This window comes from Pteropus vampyrus, unplaced genomic scaffold (genome assembly GCF_000151845.1).
Source record: "Pteropus vampyrus isolate Shadow unplaced genomic scaffold, Pvam_2.0 Scaffold155, whole genome shotgun sequence".
Taxonomy (NCBI): domain Eukaryota; kingdom Metazoa; phylum Chordata; class Mammalia; order Chiroptera; family Pteropodidae; genus Pteropus; species Pteropus vampyrus.
In genome coordinates this window covers 3229421-3249889 of record NW_011888936.1, presented here as the reverse complement: position 1 = coordinate 3249889, position 20469 = coordinate 3229421, and the positions used below count along the sequence as shown (strand labels likewise).

General features: G+C 33.1%; 1 protein-coding gene across 1 annotated transcript in view; it reads right to left on the bottom strand.

The window, feature by feature from the left end:
- The window catches only part of DACH1 (dachshund family transcription factor 1), a 392519-nt gene that overhangs the window by 285822 nt on the left and 86228 nt on the right, over nucleotides 1-20469 (bottom strand). The gene's annotated exons all lie outside the window — the stretch shown is intronic.

The window sequence follows — 20469 nt, the reverse complement described above, 5'->3', positions numbered from 1 at the left end:
TCTGAAGACCTGTGCCTTACATTGTTACCATGCCACACTTATGTTTGTTTAATTAATGAATGCATGCATAAATGAATGAATGAATGAATGAAGCATTAATGAGCTAACAAAAAAGAATGAGAAGAGTTAGCATTTCAATAAAATGGACCACTTAATATCAACTTAATGTACTCTTTTATTTAACATGTGTCTTAACTGGAGTACATTATAAAAATAACTTTCATTTTGCTTTAAAATACAAATCGCTTATTTAGGATTCAATTATTAAATGTTAAAGTGCAAAATGAAAGTGCTGTTTAATTTAATTGTTCTCACTATTGCTTGTATGGCTTTTTCATACTTTAGTTTTAATAATTAGCAAAAACGTAAACCGATTTTAAAACCAAGAATAAAATATCATAAATAAAAGTTATCTGATATTTCTACACTATTTACATTTATAAATCAATCATTAAAATAAGAAAACAAATATCTAGTTCTTATAATAATTAGGGGAAGGGGTGGGAGTCATCAATGAAACACACGTTCTTGTCTATGTTAAGCCAGAAATTCTTGATGACTCACATTAATTGAAAAGAAAGAGCCCTTCCCCCAAAAAACCTATGTAAAATATTAAACGAAGTTATCTGATGTTTATGTTTTTCTCCTTTAATAATTAATGGAATGTAAATAGTCAAGGGAGGCTACAGTTTTGCAGTGTAACTAACCACCATTATAAATGGCAGTCAGATGTTTACATAATACCCAGAACCCTTCTGTATAGAAGGAGGTTACAAATCTGCCCCCTTTCCCTGTTCAAAGTCAAAAATAATGGTGCCTGATCCCCAGAGCGTTCACTGCAAGAACTGTTTGCATATTCAGTTATTGTTTCTGCTGCGTCAGTCATCTGCTGAAGTTCACTCTAATGTGGCCTGATCAATTCTGCCAGCTGTGCTTAAGTGCTGTTTACTATAATAACATCACACTGCATTCTGATTTGGCAACAACAGCTATGACAGCACCTCAATGTATCGAGAAGCCAAGATTTTTATCATGTACACAGATCAAATTGAAACTGTTTACAGAGGACAGTGATGTTCTATTTCTGTCCATTCTCGTGAATACCAATAGCACAATAATGGCTTTGCCAGAAGCATTACCATTCTGCCCTTTCTAATAAGTGAAGAGCTTGTTGATCTAAATCCTCAATAGGACATAAAAATTATTTTATGATTATACCTTATACTCTTGATCAAATGGTAAGTATCTAAATGCATTGATTCACTTGAAATAAATAAACCACCTCTAGCATGTTCTGATGTAAGGTGTAGTATGTGTAAATTATCTAAAAAAGATTTGTCCTCAAAATATGTAGCAGCTAAAAGAGTAAATGTGAAAGCGAGAAGGTAACCACTAATATCATCTTATAACAACTGATCATGGGTCAACAAAATATTAAATTGTATGGTTTCTCACCTGTTAAAATAGTACACTTCATCTCATATCAACCAACAAGGCAAACTCAGCCAAATACATCACTAAGATGAAAAAACAATATTTCTACAGAAAACTTCACAGTCACTGTAATCAACATTTACTACTTTACTACTTTATACTTAAATATTTTATATGTGAATTCTACAATTATGTAACATCAAATTTACAATGTTGTTCATTCTGATTTTAAATATCATCTCTTGTTTCTGTGATTCCTTCAGCATTCTAGCATTTTCTTTATAATAAATAGGATATGAACAAAAATATTGTCTGGGGGATGAACAGATGAGTTGCTGAAAGGCCATCTTCTCAGAGGTGTTAATCTTCCTAAAGCAATAGCAAATAAGCAGACATTTTTAAGAATAGCATAGAAAACATATGGATAACTAAATATAAATTCATGTCATAGCTCACAAAGACTCTGAGGTCCCCTTCTGAGCTATTATAGTGCATGCTGTGAATGTGTATTAACAATAGTGCACAATCATATGTTAAATACATAATATATTTGCATATTTAGTTCTATTCAACTGAAGATTTTAAAATATACTTTTTCCAAAGTACTATAGTCTTGGTTTCCAGCAGCCATAATTTTTACATTAGTGTCTATCAAAATAGACACCTACTTTGACATTTCGTTTCAACTCCTACAAAGTAGGAAACTGTCTCTCTTTTTCTTTTCTTGCTCAGTTATTTAACTACAGCTAAACTTTCCATTACTGGGAATTTCAGGAACATATCTTTCTAAAGATTATTACCACTTTTATAGTAACACCCTTTAATACATAGTAATTATTCCCCCAAACAAATTCTTTCATTCATTCCCACTTTTTTAGAAAACATGACATTCTATTAAAATATTCAGGTTGCCAGCAAGAATCCCAAACAAAAATAATTCCTTCTAACTGCTTAATCTAGTCACTGAAGATTGACAGTATCTTTTTATATTTTTGAAAGCTCTTTTAACATTAACTGATCTTTTAGTGTGGGAAGAAACTAAAAAGCTTTCTACATATAAAAGTTCACCACCATCACTAGTCCCATAGGAATGAGCCCAACACATCAGCATAGGGACAGGCAGCAGGTGTGAGCAGTCACTAGGAAAGAGTCATGTTATCCCAGCAAGACAAGCTAGAGGACAGTTAAACCTGACCTATTAATACCACTATGCATGGGATAATAGAAAGGCCTTCTTGTTACTAAAGGTGAAGCTATCCCAGCCAGAAAAATAAGCAAACCACTGCAAATATTGTAGTGACTGTCCTGTGAATGAATTGCCACACCAAATGACAGAACTCTCTCAATTCCACTTTCCAATAACTTCAAGGCACTCGGCCTGTGACAGTATGATGAATACCACAACAGACAGCTCCAATATGGTACCATTTTACCAGATCAATATCTCGCTGCAATATAAGAAAAAAGGAGCTGATATTAGTCTACACAGTGTATTACAGATGAGGTACATTTCTTCTTACTGCACTCATGCTGAACCAAAGCAATAATTCATAGCTCCCTTAAAAGGTCTGTGCACCACCACATGCAAAAAAAAAAAAAAAAGGCTAATCTTTATTTCAACATCTGCTGGAAGATGTAATAGCTTAAAGCAAGAAGTATGCAAGTTTTTTAAATGTCTCTCTTATCATTTAATCTGGATATATAGAAATAGCAAAGTATATCCAAAATCTGAACTACCACAAATATTCGTAGATTGTGGATATATTTCTAGCATCAGTACAAAGATATTGTACTCGATATTTTACTGCTAGGCTACCTTACTCCCTATGCAAGTGAAAGAAAGCTTTAGAACTTTCTACATTTGGAGTATGTGAAATATAATCAATTCTCAATTATCTGCAATGGTTTATTCTTTTTCAGATTATTCCATACCTCCTTTTTAAAATCAAAGGCGCTGTGATCAGATACCTGTACTTGGCAAGACACACAGAATCTCTAGCTGCCAAGAGCTCTTACCTACTATATAAGAAATATTAGTTACTACGTGTACAAATCATACAAAAGTAATAAAGGTAATCCTAATGTCACAGTCAAAATATAAATGACTAAATGTTTTATTGTTTCAAAATATTCTAATTTTTCATGCCACAGGTACAAGGAGAACTCAGAATAACATACCATGCTAAATCAGAAGCCGCCTAATTTTGACTTGATTTGACTCATGATTATCTTCTTCTTTAACACACTCTATTCATTACTACTAGTGTTTTTCTGTTTCCTCATTGTCTCTCTTTTTTCATATCCTGTTTCAGCAAAATAAGTATTTACTTCCCAAAACAAAGTTCAATACTGTTCTATTAATGCTCTATAGGGCAATTTCACAGCTAGCTCACCTGATTAGTGCTTCCTTTCTGATCATGGCCATTTCCGTTCTGGCATCACCCGGCGCCATCATGGAGACCCTCAGTTACAACTAACTCTTAAAATCTGAGACTGCCTTCCCAGGTCCTGCCCAACTACAAGCACTTGTTCACCTCCTCTTGCCCCCTTCACTGCCCCTCACTGAAGTATCTGTGATATGCTAGGGGAAGTCTTTTTGACACGCAGGAGTTAAAACTTCATGAGGGGATGATTACTCCCAGTATTTTCTAGGGCTGCCAACCTGAACCATGAAGCAGGTCAGCACTAAGAGTTTTGTTTTACAGATAAGGAAAATGAGGTTTATGGAGGTTAAATGGCTTAGCCTGTTGACCCAACAGCTGTCAGAATTTAGTAACCACTCTCTCGGCCAATGCTTTCCAGCCCAGATTTTGTAATGCCCCAGAGTGTCTCATGTTTCCTAAAGAATTTCACGAAATTCTCAAAAAAAAAATTCAATTAAAGACAAATACAGGCCAAATTATATCTTTTAGACATGACCAGGAAAAGAACGTCACAGATATTCATCACAACTTGGCAAAATGTGGAAAACTTCACTCTCTGGTAATCCACCACAGTGCAGGCAAGTCTTATGAAAAAGAAGGTAGAATATATCATAGGATGACCATGTTGCCAATTATTAAAGACAATTTTGCCCTTTGCTCACATCTTATTTAATATAATTTTATTTTTATTCAGTAGAAGGGCAAAAAGACAAGGAAATAGTCATTATAAAATACTATATCTCTTAATCTTCTCTTTGAAAATTAGCAAGAAAAGTGATTAACTTTGTCTACGAGTTGTGTTTTATCATCCTCACGGTAATTATACATACTGAGATGTTGCCTAGAAACCCTCACCATGGCTAATACTGAATAAGGGTATTCAATAGAGTTACCACTAATATCTTTCCAGTTCATGTAGCTTATTTCTTTAAAGCAGACATCAATCAAGTATAGCATAACAAGAAAGATCTGTTTTTTTAGTGACATTTATTAACATATCACATGACTTGAGAAAACATATTTTAAACACTACAGCTGTTATAGGTAGATGCTTAAACATGAACCTTCATCAGAATAGCATTAAAATAGTTATTTTCATAAGAACTGTATTCCTCAAGTTTAAATTACTATGGCGGTGGGCCAAAGCAAATGGGTGTTAATTTTGTTACTCTGACCAAAGCTAGGACTAACCTTATCTCTCTCCTTTGGCAGCAAAGGAAACGGAAGCCCAGAAGCTCGCATCACTTGCCCGAGGTCCCAAAGCTAGCGGTAGAGTTGGGAAGGTCTCTAAGTCCTGTCTGATTACAAACAGCACACCTGAGTTCAGAGACCTTCCAGGGCTACTAAGTAGTAGAACCTGGCCTGGAATGCATGTATTCTAACTTTCAATTAGATAGATTAAGAGATATTGCATTCCACAAGTTAATGTCTAAGTCAGTGAAGATGGACTTGTATATTGAGTTCATACTCAGTTAGTTTGTCCCTTGCCTACCCTCTTCCTTTCACATGAATTTCAAAAGCATTTATTTTAATTATAGCATTAGAAACAAGTAGATGCAAACCCTTACATTTTAAATTACTATTCTATGGCAGGGATGGATGGAATATTCATTATAGAACACTAATTTGTTGACAATACGAGGCAAAAAATACAAAAATGCTCAATGTTAAAGAAAAGTGTTAAATTATTTCAATTAAAAAAAAAAAAAACAAAAAAACCCTAACATGTTTAAACCAGATATTTAACAGTGAACTTAGACCTCGCTTACTAGGAATTCCACTTACATTTCTTAATACTTCAAAGTTTAGAAAGTTAAACATCCACCTTTATCATTTGTTATCATTTAAAACTTATGTTCGAACTTTCTCAGGATAGTGAAACAACTTAGATTATGGTTTAGGGTTGGTTTTCAAAGCATTATAAAAAATCTTTTATTTTAAAAGATACTGTGTTGAATAGCAACTATGTCATAGACACTCTATCTAGAAATTAAAGAAATATCAAGCTAGAGAAGGTCGCCCTAACTGGATGAATTCACGCAGTCTAATGAGGAAGACTAATATGAAAGGAGACAATTATACAAAGCAATAAGCTTTAGGGTAGAAATATAAAGAACTTCAGAAGTACAGTATATTTAATAGAATTCAAATCCACGATTGATTTTCTGAAAGAAATAATCATAACTTTCAGAGTATATTTAGAAAGTTTGCTTTAAACTAAAAAGGACCAAACATCTGATTTTCATAGGAATGTCAAAATAGGGCACATGCTTGCATGGCTGTTTTTCACTTGTGAGAATGAAGGATCAGGAGAAATAATGGCTCACACAACATATTTATAACAAAAAACGCATATTCTGCCACTGCCTGATTACTTGCTAAGTAAAATTCAATGCATAAAACATGAGAAATAAGTATTAAAAGTTCCAGTAAAAATGTATCACGCGTTTGAAGATTTTTGAAAGGGCTCATTATTGACATAAAGCAAAAATAGTTTATTTAGCTTGAATAATTAATACTATGCCTCAGTAACTCATAATAAACATGCATTCAATTAAATGTTAAAATATCACTTAAATCGATACACAGTAATTCAAGACTCGGGATCAAAAGAAAAATTAAGAAAAACTATTTTAATGCCCTAAATGCCACAAGCACTAGAGCAAAAGTAATATTAAAAAAATGATTTGATTTTCATAAGCATTCTCTTTGGGGCTTCAGTAAAATAACATGGACCAGTGGCCAGGTCCTGCCTCCACATAGTCCTTGCTGTCTAGCCTGAGCAAATCATCCTCTCGAGGGATCGCTTTTGCTTATCATTGAAATGGGTGTAAGAATATTAATCCCACAGGTCTATTGTTGCGAGCAAAATGACTTTTAAAAGTGTTTTCAGAGTAGCAAGTCAGTTGTTGATTGTAATAACAGAATTTCTTTGTCATCATGCTTTTCAGAGTTGAAAAGTTTGAGAAAGATGCAATCTCAAATTCTAAAAGACTCAATTTCTAAAATACCTAGAAACATAAGTATAAACTAATCTATGTTTCTATATCTAATCGAAATGTAAGTACAAAATGTCACTTTATAATTAAAAGAAAATTTAAAAACATTGTATGCAGAATTAAAAACCAATATGAGTATCAAATACTTTTTAAGTGATCACTTTTAAAGAAGTGATCACCTGAGAGTAATACAGAGACCTTGGGCTGTGAGTAGTCACTGTCCCTTCATAGTGAATGCTCAAAATTTGTTAAAAACAATTTAAGGTAACAGTTGTCCATGGAGATTGCTAACTTTTCTTTAGAGACGGATAAATGAGCAATGTGTGTCAGGTAGGTGTGATATGTATATTTAAAATAAATTAATGTAAACAGAAATACATTTTCTTGTACAAGACTGGCAAATTTAATATTTTAAGCTATTGATACTGTAATAAGAGACTAGTGAAAAACATCTCTGTAGGAGCCTAAGGAAACATAGAGAGTGAGAATTGAGAAACAGAACACGGCACTTTTTCTTTAATGTAAAAAGAATGTCTATACATATAAAGGCCTTTGACGTGATCAAGGAAGTTTAAATTCAGGTGATATAACAGACCTCTAAGAAATGCAGTGCAACAAACATAAGTGCACTTAGGTCTCAAAATCTTTTTAGAGAAAAATCCCCCAAATGTGTCCAGATAATTATTTAAGTAATAGCCTGAAATACCCTGGAATGCACCATTTAATCAAAATACAGTATCCCCTCTCTCTGAGCCTGATACATCTGAACAAGAATATGTATCTCAATTCTTAATGGGCCTGTCAAAGTTAACAACAAATAAATGAAAACAAGTAAGTATAAATATCTGCTACATTAAAAGATGACAGAATTTCTTCTAGAAATTCTATGCCCATGTTGAAGTTTAAATTAAGTACACAGTTAATGTCCACTTTGAAGAAAGTTATTATGTACCTTCCATACTGCAAACTGCTAAACGCCCCTCCCTTGAATGATGTTGTTGCTTGCCTTTGTCTTTTTTTTTCCTGTGGTCCTGTTTAAATTCTCACCTTGCTCTGCCCTTGTCATCAAGTCGTTCAAGCACAAAGCAGGGAGCATGGGGAGTGTTTACTCATTTCCCAAGTCCATTATCTTACACATTAATCACTGGTCTGGAACTTCTGGACAATGCTGAATCTGTTACCTCCCCCCCCCCCCCCCCCCACTTCTGGCTGCTTTACTTGTGAGTCTGAGTTCACCAGTTCCAAGCTGCACTTACACTTGATGACCTTTTCATCTGATTAACTATTTTTGTCCCTTAAAAAAAATAGCATTATGCCATTTATAGTGCAGAGAAACCATAATGAACTTAAATGTGGAAGATGAAACCCTTATTTTTCAACTGGTGCTTTTTCTTCATGGAAAGACAGACTAAGGAAGCTTTTTGTGAAAGAGAGTCTTTATTTGTTTGTTGGGACTGAGCTGGTTCTTTTTTCCTCTCCCATCGCTATTATTAAGTGTCATTTTCGAAACAAAACATTAGTGAGAAATTCTGGTTAACTTTGAAAAGCAAATATTTTTTAAATTTTAAAACAAACAAACAAACTTTTTCCTCTCTGAAATCTCTCTAGTTCTTGCATAATATGAAGGACTGTTCTGGGAATTCGAGTTAAGCTTCAATAATGATTACTAAACCAAGAGAAATAGATGTAAAAAGCAGGACAGCTGGAGGCTCTTGAACTATACTTGTCAAAAGATTTGTTTGTGAAACATGCATTTTATTGCCTTGTATGCATGTTATAATGAGGCATGGACAACTGCAACATTACACTTAATGATTGCATTTCTTGTTTCAGCTAGTTTCCTTGTCCTCTTGCAATTAACGTTTTCCCAGATCACCCAAGGCTACTTTGTCAGGAAAAAAAAATCTGAAATTCACATAAATGAGCAATGTCAATAGTTTAGAAAGAGTTTACTTAGAGAACAAAGGGCCCTTATGATGCACTAGTGAGAAGAAATGGGGAAAAAATGAGTCCTCACAATGTAAGCCTTTTCTTAAAGAGACTTGTTATCAAGCAGTTCGGGATAGTCTCGCGAATCTGCATTAAAATGCATTTCATTCCATTGACTCATTTGCATTAATTTCTCCCATTATATCTGAAAATGGCTGAATGTCTACCCAACACAATGCCACAGCCTATCACAGGCTACCACGGAGGCCCCAGGTGCCAATTTACTCCTCTTAGTTCTTTTCATTCTGTTTGCTGATTCTGACAACTGGAGTTCTCCTCTCAGTCCTAGAGACTTTTCAATTGGATTTGCTCGTGGTGACAAAATTGTTGCTTTGCTGAGAGGAGGGGGTTCTTTGATTGAGCGTCTATCATGCTGCCATGGGAAAGCGAGAGGCGAATGATTCTCAGTGGCTTCTGATTTCCAGTATTTGTTCAGCATTAGGCCCACTTATCTCCAGAAGAAAAAGCAACATGTAGAAAGAAAGTGACAGGCAGAAACACACTCACTTGCTCGTTCATTCTCACTGCGCTCTGTATTCAAACAAGGGGGACCTATTACACTGAAAGCTCCAGATCAGCCTCACTCAATTATCACAGTTAATCCTTATAGCTCTATAAAGTAAATATTTCATTACAATTTCAAATAAACAGTCACCCAATCTAATGAAGCAAGAACTCAAAGTGGCAATGTCATAGAACTCGTTACCGTCATCAAAGGAAAGGACATAGCCTTGTCTCTTAATAATGGAAAAATGGATACTGGCATATTTATGAACTCAAGGGCGTGTAGTTGTGAGGATTTTTTTTTTTTTCCCCTTGGTGCCAGTGACCAATTTATCTTTCCAACTACAATTCAATTATCAAAATTCTATCTGTCTTTCTTCCTTCCCTTTCTTTCTCTCACTTTTTCACCCTGGTCTCTTTATCGCACTCACCATCTTCATCACACGGTCTATTATCAACACGCAACACGCTTGGCACGCTGAACTCTAACTTTTCTTTTTTTATAAACAGATAATCTTGATATGGCATTTCAAATTCATGAAACTTATGGAATATAAAGTGATCATTTTCATAAGCCATTGTCTCTACATCAATGTTATCTCAAATCCTTCATCGTGTATATTCTTTTATCCTTTATCTTCTACTCTTATACTCTGGGGCAAGAACATCTAAAAATAACTCTCATTTCACCAAATTTTAATAATGTGAAAAAAGCTTGAATTGAATAAAGATAAGTAGATTAAATCCTTAATCAAATGTTGAATTACCTCTATTCTATTCTCACTTTCATTTTAATCCTAATCTTTAGTCCCTTGGGGATTCGTTTTTCTTAAATTATTATTTTATCTTTTTTATTAAATATTCTGATAACAGTCGTTATGTTTTCACATTTTTATTAGTCACTCTATAGGACAGAAGAAGATACTGTGTGTATAATAGGAAAATTCTGCCTGTATCTGTTAGCGTTTACTCAGAGGGGTCTCAGGTTAGGCAATAAAGCACAAATCTCCAGTTAGATGGTGACTACAAACCCTTTTCTCTTTCTCTCTAACAATCTGATGTTGAACTATCCTATAATTATTGTTCTATAGGAAGTTAGATGAACTGTCTTGGCTTAGTGGGGAACAGATGTATGTTTTTTCTTTCCTCCAATATTCTTCAAATATGTATCCTCCTTTAAAAATAGCACTGAAAAATATTGCTTCGCAAACATTAATGTGGATACAAATTACCTGGAGGGGTATTAAAATGCAGATTCTACTTCAGATCTGGACTGGGGCCTGGGAGTCTTCATTTTTAAAAAGTCACAGATGATGCAGATGCTACTGGTCCCAGGGCCATCCATTGAGGAGCCAGTACCTAAACTACTGTCTGGCATTTACGATTTTTATAATAAAATCAAGATTAAGAGATCCTTACAATATTATTAAGATAAAGCTACATGTAATATTATCAGTGTTTTGTTAACTTCATTAATAAAAAATATCTAAAACATTAATAGATGTGTATATTAAATATTATGTATAATAAATGTATAAAAATATCTAAAATATGGGTTGATACTACTATTAATAATCAAGTGGCTGCTATGTGCACTTAATTATTAAGTTATTTTATCCTCACTATAATCTTAAGACCTCTATGATTATGTTAATTATATTAATTATACAGACCAGAAAACTGAGACTCACTGAGGTAAAATAACTGGTCCAAGGTAGGGACTGGTACTTGAATCAAATATTGTCTACAAATACACTATAAATTCAATACAGCTCAAATCAACTTTACTCCCCACCCCCCGTGCCATTGGCTCACAGTCTATGGCAACATCTTCATTCACTCAACACATTTTATTGAGGGCCTACAGTGTCCTAAGCACACTCTGGGCCATGTGAAAAGACAAGTTCCTACCATCCTGGATTTACACTACAAACGAACAACTGAACAAATGAGTGAGCAGGAAAATGTCAGATACGGGTATGTGCTATGATGAAAAAGATGTGATGGAGACGATGTGATAGAAAACAATTCAGGATTGTGCATCTCAGAAACAGGTACATTTTCAAAATTCACATTTGAAATTTAGTATTATTATTGGACCACATTAACAATATAAATTTCCTCAATCATTGCAGTTCTCATAAAACTAAAAATAGCATAAATTGCTTACTACTGGTATATAAAACTGTGCTCACAATACAGATGGAAAGACGAGTTTAAAGGCTGCCATCTTTGGGGATCATCTCCCATGTATGTTTTTTAACTATTATCTTAACACTCTCTGAGCCTAGTATCATAATCTTCATCGTGAACATTGATACTTAGATAGCACCTTATCCGACAGTTTTGTTTGAAGCATGTTACAAACGTTAACTCATTTAAAAACCACGACTATTTTATTACGTATGATGTTATTGTATCCATTTTCCAGATTATAAAACTAGGGCACAGACCATCTTAAAGCCAGATTTATGTAGCTGGTAAGTGTCAAAGTTAAGTTGGAAATCCAGGCAATTGGCTTCCAGTGTCTGTGCCTTAACATTTTGCCTTACTGCCTCTCATTCTTCTTCGTGAAATACGACAGTTATAAGTTATTTCCAAGATTTCTTTTTGTTCACAAATGCTAAAAACCCTATGATACTGATTTAAAATATAAAATCTGAGAGGTCAGACTGTGTTTCAGATTACGTTTGGTTATTTTGTTTTGTTTAGTTGGAATATTTAAGTGCTTAATATTATGCAGACCTCTGATCAAAGTTATCCCAAACTTAATTGGAGATTCTGCATTCTTTCCGTTATGTAACTTTGCACAGAAGATTACATTTACAAATAGTAAACCTTATAATTGATGATTAAAATAAACAAACAGGAATATCATTTATAAAGGCATATGCTAAACATAAAATACTAATGAAAATAGTGAACACATGTTTTTTTAATTTAATGTGATTATGGATTTGAAATAAAAATTAACCTTTTAATAACATTTAAAAGTAAAAACGCCCTCCTTTGCCTTACTATAAAGTATTTTATTCACTCGTCAACTCATTTAGCAAACATTTATTGAACATCTATTTCATGTACAATGGCCTTAGGCACCAGGAAAATAAAAACAAATGACTTCGGTTACAAATACCAGTGTTTAGGGCACTAAAATATAGATGACGTAAGTAAGAATATCATGTCTACTGTCAGAAATAGTATTAATAATTAGTTTCCTTTATGTGCACTTAATTTTTAACTAATTTTTTGTCATCACAATATTCAAAGTCCCCATCATGATATTGTTATTTTACTTATATAGATCAAAAACTATCACATGTACACACATCGCACTCAAAGAATTACAACACACTGAACTGCATAAAATTGTAAATGTTCTAACTTAAAAAAAGAAAATGCTTAATAAAAGCACACACAAAAAACAAAATATTAATAGCACACAAAATTTTCAAACTAAAAATAAGAAGTGAAGTCAGTGATTAAGTCTCAAAATGTTATTTGCCTTAGGATGTTGTTCATCAGGGTCTCAGTTTGATTGGTTTCACTCCACACATCTAATAAATGCCTGATCCAGTGCTATGCTTATAGTAGGTGTTCAAAAAATATATGCTCAATACGTGAAAGCTCTCATTTTACGTCTTTACTTTTTAGGGATAGAAGATAGGCTAAGGTAGTAAATATCTGACTATTCCATCTCCACTAAGAGAATTCTCTATAAACTGATTTCTTAGGCATCCTGACAACTATTTACATCTTAAAATATATTGTTCTTTTGATCTTAGTAACAGCACTATAATTGATTGTCTTTTTAAATCTTTATGCCTCCTTTTATTTTTTTATTGAATCCTCTCCTGTTTTTCTTTAAAACCAAATATTATTCCGAGTTTCATTCTTAGTGCTTCCTTTTGTCTCTAAATCATCACACCCAGGAGTCTCCATTCATTTCAATTTCCAATTTCGAGTGAGAAAATAAGTGGTCCCACACTGATATCAGTTAACTAACTCTAGATTCCACCACTTGGCTAGTGCAGTTTCACAAATACATTTCCCTGAATTTGTCATCTTTTCCTAGTTCTGTTCCTCCTTTTGTATTCTTTTCCTGCTGCACCATCCATTAAGTCGTCAAGTCATACAAGCCAGACATTTAGAAGACACTAACTTTGACTTCACTGGTTCCTTTCATCTTCTCCCGCCGACAAACATCTGATCTGTATTCAAATTCCATTAGTTTTAACTCTTAAGGCACTATCACATCCATTTCCTTTTCTTCCTACCTGTGGTTACTTTCTCATTAAAGTTCCTATTTATTTTCTACATAGACTGTTATAATAGTCTCCTAATCTCTTTTTTTCATTTCTACTACACTTTCTCTAATTTCTACCCTACTTGCCTGCTAGGGTTTTACTTAAACCATGCAAATTTGTTTGTGTAATGTGCTGCTTGAAAATCTTCCTCATAAGAAATATTTCCTCATTCCTGTCAAAATGTAATTCAAACTCCATAGTGCAAATTAGAGCCTTTATGATCTATCCCCTGCCTATCACTCCAGCCCGTCTTTCAAGAGTAATAATAATAGTTCTCATTGTACGTGCCTGGCACAGTTGGAAGCTTTCATGAGTTATCTTATTTACACTTGTTATCAACCCTGGGAAGTAGGTTTGAAGACCCCCAGTTTCACAAGTAATGTTTCTAGAGATAACTAACTTATCTAAAAATCACAGGATTAGAGAGTGACAGAACCAGGGCCTAAAACAGGTTCTGACTAACTCTAAAGTCCTTACTCATAACCACTATCCTACTATGTCCCCCAAATTTCCTCCCCTCCTTTCCCCTCCTCCCTCCTCTCTCTACCTTTTGCCCTGTCTGCTGTCAACTCTAGTCTAGCAGTTTTCCAGCCTGGAAGCACATTAGAAGCACCTGGCAAGCTTTTAAAACTCCAGTAGCCTGGCTTCACTTACACTTTGAGATTCTTATTTACTTGGTGTGAGGTGGGGTCTGGGAGTCAGTGTTTTAAAAAAGCAGCCAAGGGTTTTCTAAGGTGTTACTGCCTAACAAAACGAAATTATGTATAGTTGCATCAAACATCATGTAACTTCTGATGCTACATGATGCTATCCCTGATTCTAGTGACTGTAATAATTTTTCCCCGTGTTATGTTCAAGCTTCCAGCAGGTAGAAGTCATGGCTCGCTGAAATTTATCACTGACACGTGATTGGCCAGCAGTAGGCTCTCAACAGTAACTTGTAAAATAAATACATAAGATTTGCTGATTGCCCTTATAAATACTTTGTAGAAATTATCAATGTAAATACCAAAATGTAATATATTAAAGTTTCTTAAATTTCTTAGAGCTTAGGAAAGAATAAAAGCCCTGAAGAAAATCATCTTAATACATGAAATTATTTACATATAGAAAATATCATTTTTCTCCTGAGAAAAGAAAGAAAAGCTTTTACTTAGATAGGGGTCAGAGTTGTTTTGCCCACCCCTCCCCCCAAAGTTTTGTAGTGATCAGCATCTTGCAGAATGTATGTGAAAAATTAGTGGCTACATTGCCTGAAAGTGATAAATAATAAAGTTAAGAGAGAGATATTATTTTCTAGTTAACATCCTTCTACCCTCAGATAAAGCAAGTCTTAAACACTACACCTCTATGCAACTAACATTTTATTTTTCAATGGCACTACATTTTCCTAATGTTTAGTCACTAAATCATTAGAAAATTAAAAGATCATACTATTTAACATTGTTCATCAGTAAATTAATTTAATATTATTATCAACACAATGACTGAAATTTCTACTATTATTAAAACTATTCATATAATTTTTAAGAAAAAATAAATTTTAGAGACTTCTTTTCATGAGGTTTATTAAAACTTTCATGAAAAAAATTCTGTGCCTCTGTTATTACATGAAAAACATCTAAGTTATAGTATTTTGAGGAATGATTTTGTGGGGGGATAAAATACATAAGAATATAAAGAGAATCTGAATGCCCTCATAATAAAAATTAATCATGGTGAATTGCTTTGGGGAGAATCATACACTTGACCCACATTGAAGACTGAAATATTAATCCATTTCTATGACAGAGATCAAGCTTCATAGTCACTTTTTATCCTCCTCATAATAGAAGCAACAGTTGTAAACCATAATGTTATAGTTCAAACAATGCCCCCCCGAAGACTTCAAATTTATTATAGCATTCATCTCCAAGACAAAAGACCTGGTGTAGGAAAAAAGCTCTTTTTAGCAAAAAGCATGGTTGTTATTTATGGCTCAGATGCAAAGAATGAGTTTGGGGAATTTATCAGAGATGAAGGTATGAAATGTTTTAGCTTGTTCTTCTCTCTCTAATCCATAAACCATTTTCTCAGCCACCCAAGTGAATTCTAATGGAACAGGAATGATGAAATAATATTTTCCTAGCCCTTTAACACTTTTTCTTCTGTGTAAGTTTCAGTGAGATGAGAAGAATATGATTTTATAAAATTAAGGGTATTGTAAGCAGTAGATAAGCGATATTTTTCAATAACATATAATTTAGTCTCCTAAGCAAAATTTAGTATATTTAACAATAGTTTCATTTTTTATATGTTTAATTCTCTCAATTCATGTTATTACTGTTGGCATTATTATGGGTTGTCATATAACTAGAATTCTGGAATAAGTATATTTTTATTAAAATTATTTTAATAAGCCCTACTATTGCCCCTAAACCTTAACGACTCAATAATGATATTTGATCTTTTATTTTAATATTCTTAATCATTAGATGTATTCACATATCACTCTTCTTGAAATAAGACATGCCGTAATCAAAACAATGATGACTTATAGATTACCTATTGTCCATCTTCTCTTTGTGGATGAGCATAGGCCACAAAAGGTATGTTTATTTTGCTAATGACCAAGCCAGGGAGAAGCAGAAAGGTGTGTGATATGCCCAGATGTAATGATAAGTAATTCTTCGTACTTATATATTGCTTTTCTTAAGATAAAAACATATTACAAAATGTGATTGGAGAAAAACGTATAGAATTTTTCCTCAAGAAAGTAAAATGTTTATAGTTTAGGCACTTTTAAAAGGTTTTTAAGAATAGTTCTATGGTCTTAAGTACATTGAGTGAGCTATACAGATGACACTTTTTTTTCCTTCCTAATTCAAAAAATACAGGTAATTTTAGAACAAAATAAGGCAGCTGGAATAAAATATGGAATAATCTTTAAGCCAAAAACCCTTCCTGGCATTGTTTGATAGATGTTATACTGCTTCTATTGTTTGCCAAATTCCATTTAAATTGCTCAAACAGCTCAAGGAAAATGTGGTCTCTATCTGGACAGTTTTTTAACATCATAATTAGTGGAATTAAGAACAATCTACTACTGAGTTATTTGTCACCACGCATTCTGATTGCACATTTGCGGAGTATTGGTGCTTTTCTTCTTAGTTTTGATACTATAATTCCTTTGCCACAATTTTCATCTGTATTAGACTACTTTAGCTTGACATAGAAATAAAAGTTAATTAGTTTCTATGGCGACCTGTGCATTAAACATTGCAGTTCTTTCAGATTTGTAAATACATTCCAACTTAGTATTCAGAATGCAATGTGTATAAGCATTCAGCACAAATAGCGTGAGTTTGTTTGCAATTAAGATAGAATAGGGACTTGGGCCAGATGACATAATTCATTTGAATATACAGTGCCAATGAAAGATGTCCTAAATTTGACATCTATGTGCCATATACTTATCATATTTAAAGCCACACATGTCTTTCTAATGTTTTTACTAACTTCTTTAAAGATTTGATACAAGCCCTCTACAAAAAATATCTTCTAAGCTCAATTTAAGTGCAAAGTGTTAAAAATGGACTGTTCTTATTTAACCCGTACAATGTCGTACTCTTTCTAAAATAGTAGTTCTCAAACTTTTGTGTGCAACAGAAACACCTGTAGAATAACCTTAAAATGTAAATTTTTCAGTTCCACTTCCAGAGTGTAAAATTTGGTATATCGATATGAAATTAACGATCTACAGTTATCAAGCACCCTAGCTGTTTATGACGTTTGCTTTGTCAAAGTCTCTTGTCTGAAAAATAGAGTGTAAATTGGATACTTTTTAAACCAAATGCAAAAACAAAAATTTTTAAGTTATCAAGTTATCGGCATACCATGATTTTAGTACTCGAGGAAAATTATTCCTTATATTTAGGGTATAAAAATCACATTTTTCATGGTATTACTCTAATTTTAACTTCTTTGGAGAAATACGTGATAATCTTAAGAAAGAAATTTTCCAGAAAGACCAAATATATGTTATTGATTTAAATTAAAAAATGTGACATGATCCTATGCATAAAGACTGTTCACAAAAAGCAAATGATATACATGAAAAAAAGAGGCTAAATTTTACTATCCACTATTTTCTACAGACAATATTCTTTCCCTATCATGAGAAAGGCAAGCTGTAATACATTATGCTTTGGGATTCTAATCAGAAACCTATAAACAATGTATAACTTACAAATGCCCTTCAATGCATTAGAATACTTTTAGTACAGCTTTAAAATTTTAAATCAATTCTGCCATTCACTCCATATTATTTATCTTCAATTTCTTCATATTTTAAATGTCACTGTGTCATATTAAGTAATAAAAAGTTTAAAAGATTATAACCTGAACTTGGCAGATATTCACTTTCATTATCAGGCCTGAAATCCTTGCCTTCTTAAATTTTCACTATCAAAGAGAATTTTACCTCTGGCTTTTGTTGATTGCCTTCTTGAATGCAATGAAATCTTCGCATTTGTTGAACAACCCAAAGTATCATCGTGTTATTTTAAGCCAATTCTTATAGTAAGTTAATAGTGTTTAAAGCATTTGGTTCTTAATCACACTCTTTCTTTTGTCACCTATTTTTAAAACTTTATTCTGCTAGACTAAATCATCCTTTAATTCTATCAATTGTATCATTTATATGTCTCATAATCCGGTAATATTTCATTTTCTCCAAACTGAATCTCAAAATGAAAGAAGGCAAAGATTGATTTTTATATAGGCTATAGGTACAAATTATAACTAAGTCATATCATAGGCACTATTTTAAGAAAATGATCTATACAAAAATATGCTTGGGTGATAAATGTAATTTCTTTTCTCAAAATGTACCCCTAAAATAAGTATTGTTTTCATTAACATCCCCCTGCCCCCCCCCCACCTGCCCATAATGGCAGTACGAATCTCTGTTAACTAAAGCTAGTAAAATCCATGAAAATATTAGTAATGCAAGACTGAGAATTTTATGGAACAAAACTGTGGACAGAATAGCCAGGTGCCTCTGTCCAATATAATGCAGATCTTTCCTTGACTACATCGTTTTTGCTGTAACACTACTCTCATTAGATTGGAATTTGTGTTAACTTCCCTGACCAGGACTCACTAATAGGATTGGTAGCAATTATTATACTGAAATGAAATCAGCACAAACTATTAGATCTGTTTAAACAAGTTAAAAATAAACCTTGATTAAATGTTCTTTTATAAGAAGCTGCTCATTAGGGCTAGATGGCCTTCAGAAAAATTGGTGTTTCATTAACATCAAAGAATGTATTGCATTTAAACTCCCTAGCCTAAAAAGTTACGTATAAAATAAAGTTTTAAAAATATCTTAGATAATGAAAGATCTCAGTTATGGTTCTTGGTTTAGTAAGTGGAAAGAAATATACACTCTTAAAATTGAGAAGCATTAATAATGAAATTACAAAGAAAACCACCATCGAAACCAAAAATAAGCAAAACAAACAAACAAACAAACTGCAAGAATGATCAAATAATAAATTTCCTCTACATTGGGATATAACCCTGTCATAAAATAGTTGAAGTAAAAGGTCATTTGGGTATTTAAATGCAAACAAGAATCCACTTATGCAAATCAGGAACTTCTGAACTACAGTACTAGTACTTAACAGAACTGTAGAAGGCAGAAGTATACCATTCTAGAAAGTAGAATAACTTTTCCCCTTATAACAATGAATCAGTAAACTATTTGGTTGAAATTATTCTGTTTATGATAGATAACCTAAAACAATTAAGATATAGTGTTGGTCGATGTTAACTATATGACCTATAAACTCACAGAAAGAATTGAATGAAATTTTTGTAATTTTCTATCTTCCTTTCTCCACACCAATAAGGGCACACACACACACTTTTTATCTCATCAAGATAAAATAAACATTAGTCGCATAGAGAGAAACGTTAGTTGTATAAAGATGAACATCATTTCCATGGTTGAGGATGGGTAAAGGATGAAAAAAACTGTCATAATGGAAAGAACAACTAAATTGGTCTTTCAACCATATTGAAACATATTGAAATTCACAAAAACGTGCTAACTAAAGTTAATAGCAAATTGATCTGTTTAAAGATTACAACTTAGGGTAGTCTTCAGGGCTTTTTTAAAAACAGATTTTACTTTTCTGAATATTACATGTCTTATTCTGAGCAAACCACGCAGTAATTACTACTGTAATTTAATCTCTTCTTATAGACTGATACCCTCGCCTGTATACTTGCCCCCTTGCCTACACAGTAATATGAATATGTTCCGTTTTTTTAAGGGAACAAACCTTCTAGTTTAAATAATTAATATTCCTTAATTAAACATACTAAGGCATGGACAATGAATTCATTATAAATCTGTGAGTATGCCTAAAAGCAACAAAATCACACTTTTGTGAGAGCATTTGTGTGTATTTTGCACAATTTTTAAAAGTTTAACCTCTGTAGATCAATGTGCTTCCTTAAAAGACTTTAATAAATTAAAGTGCAGAGAGCTTTTTTTCACCAGGCAGAAAAAGCTGATGAGACAGGTTTAGTTTAATCTCAGGCAATAGAAGTCATTAACCATTCTCTCAGGGATTAAAATATAGCTTGCCCTTTTCTTCTCTCACTTATCATTAGCATCACTTTAATCTCCTAGCGTTTCACACTGCTATTTTAATCATTACTTACTGCCTTTTGACAAGTGCAGAACATGCTTTTTCTCATTGAGGCAATATCCTGGTTTTAGCTGACAAATGTAGGACATAATGTAAAAATATCAAAGTG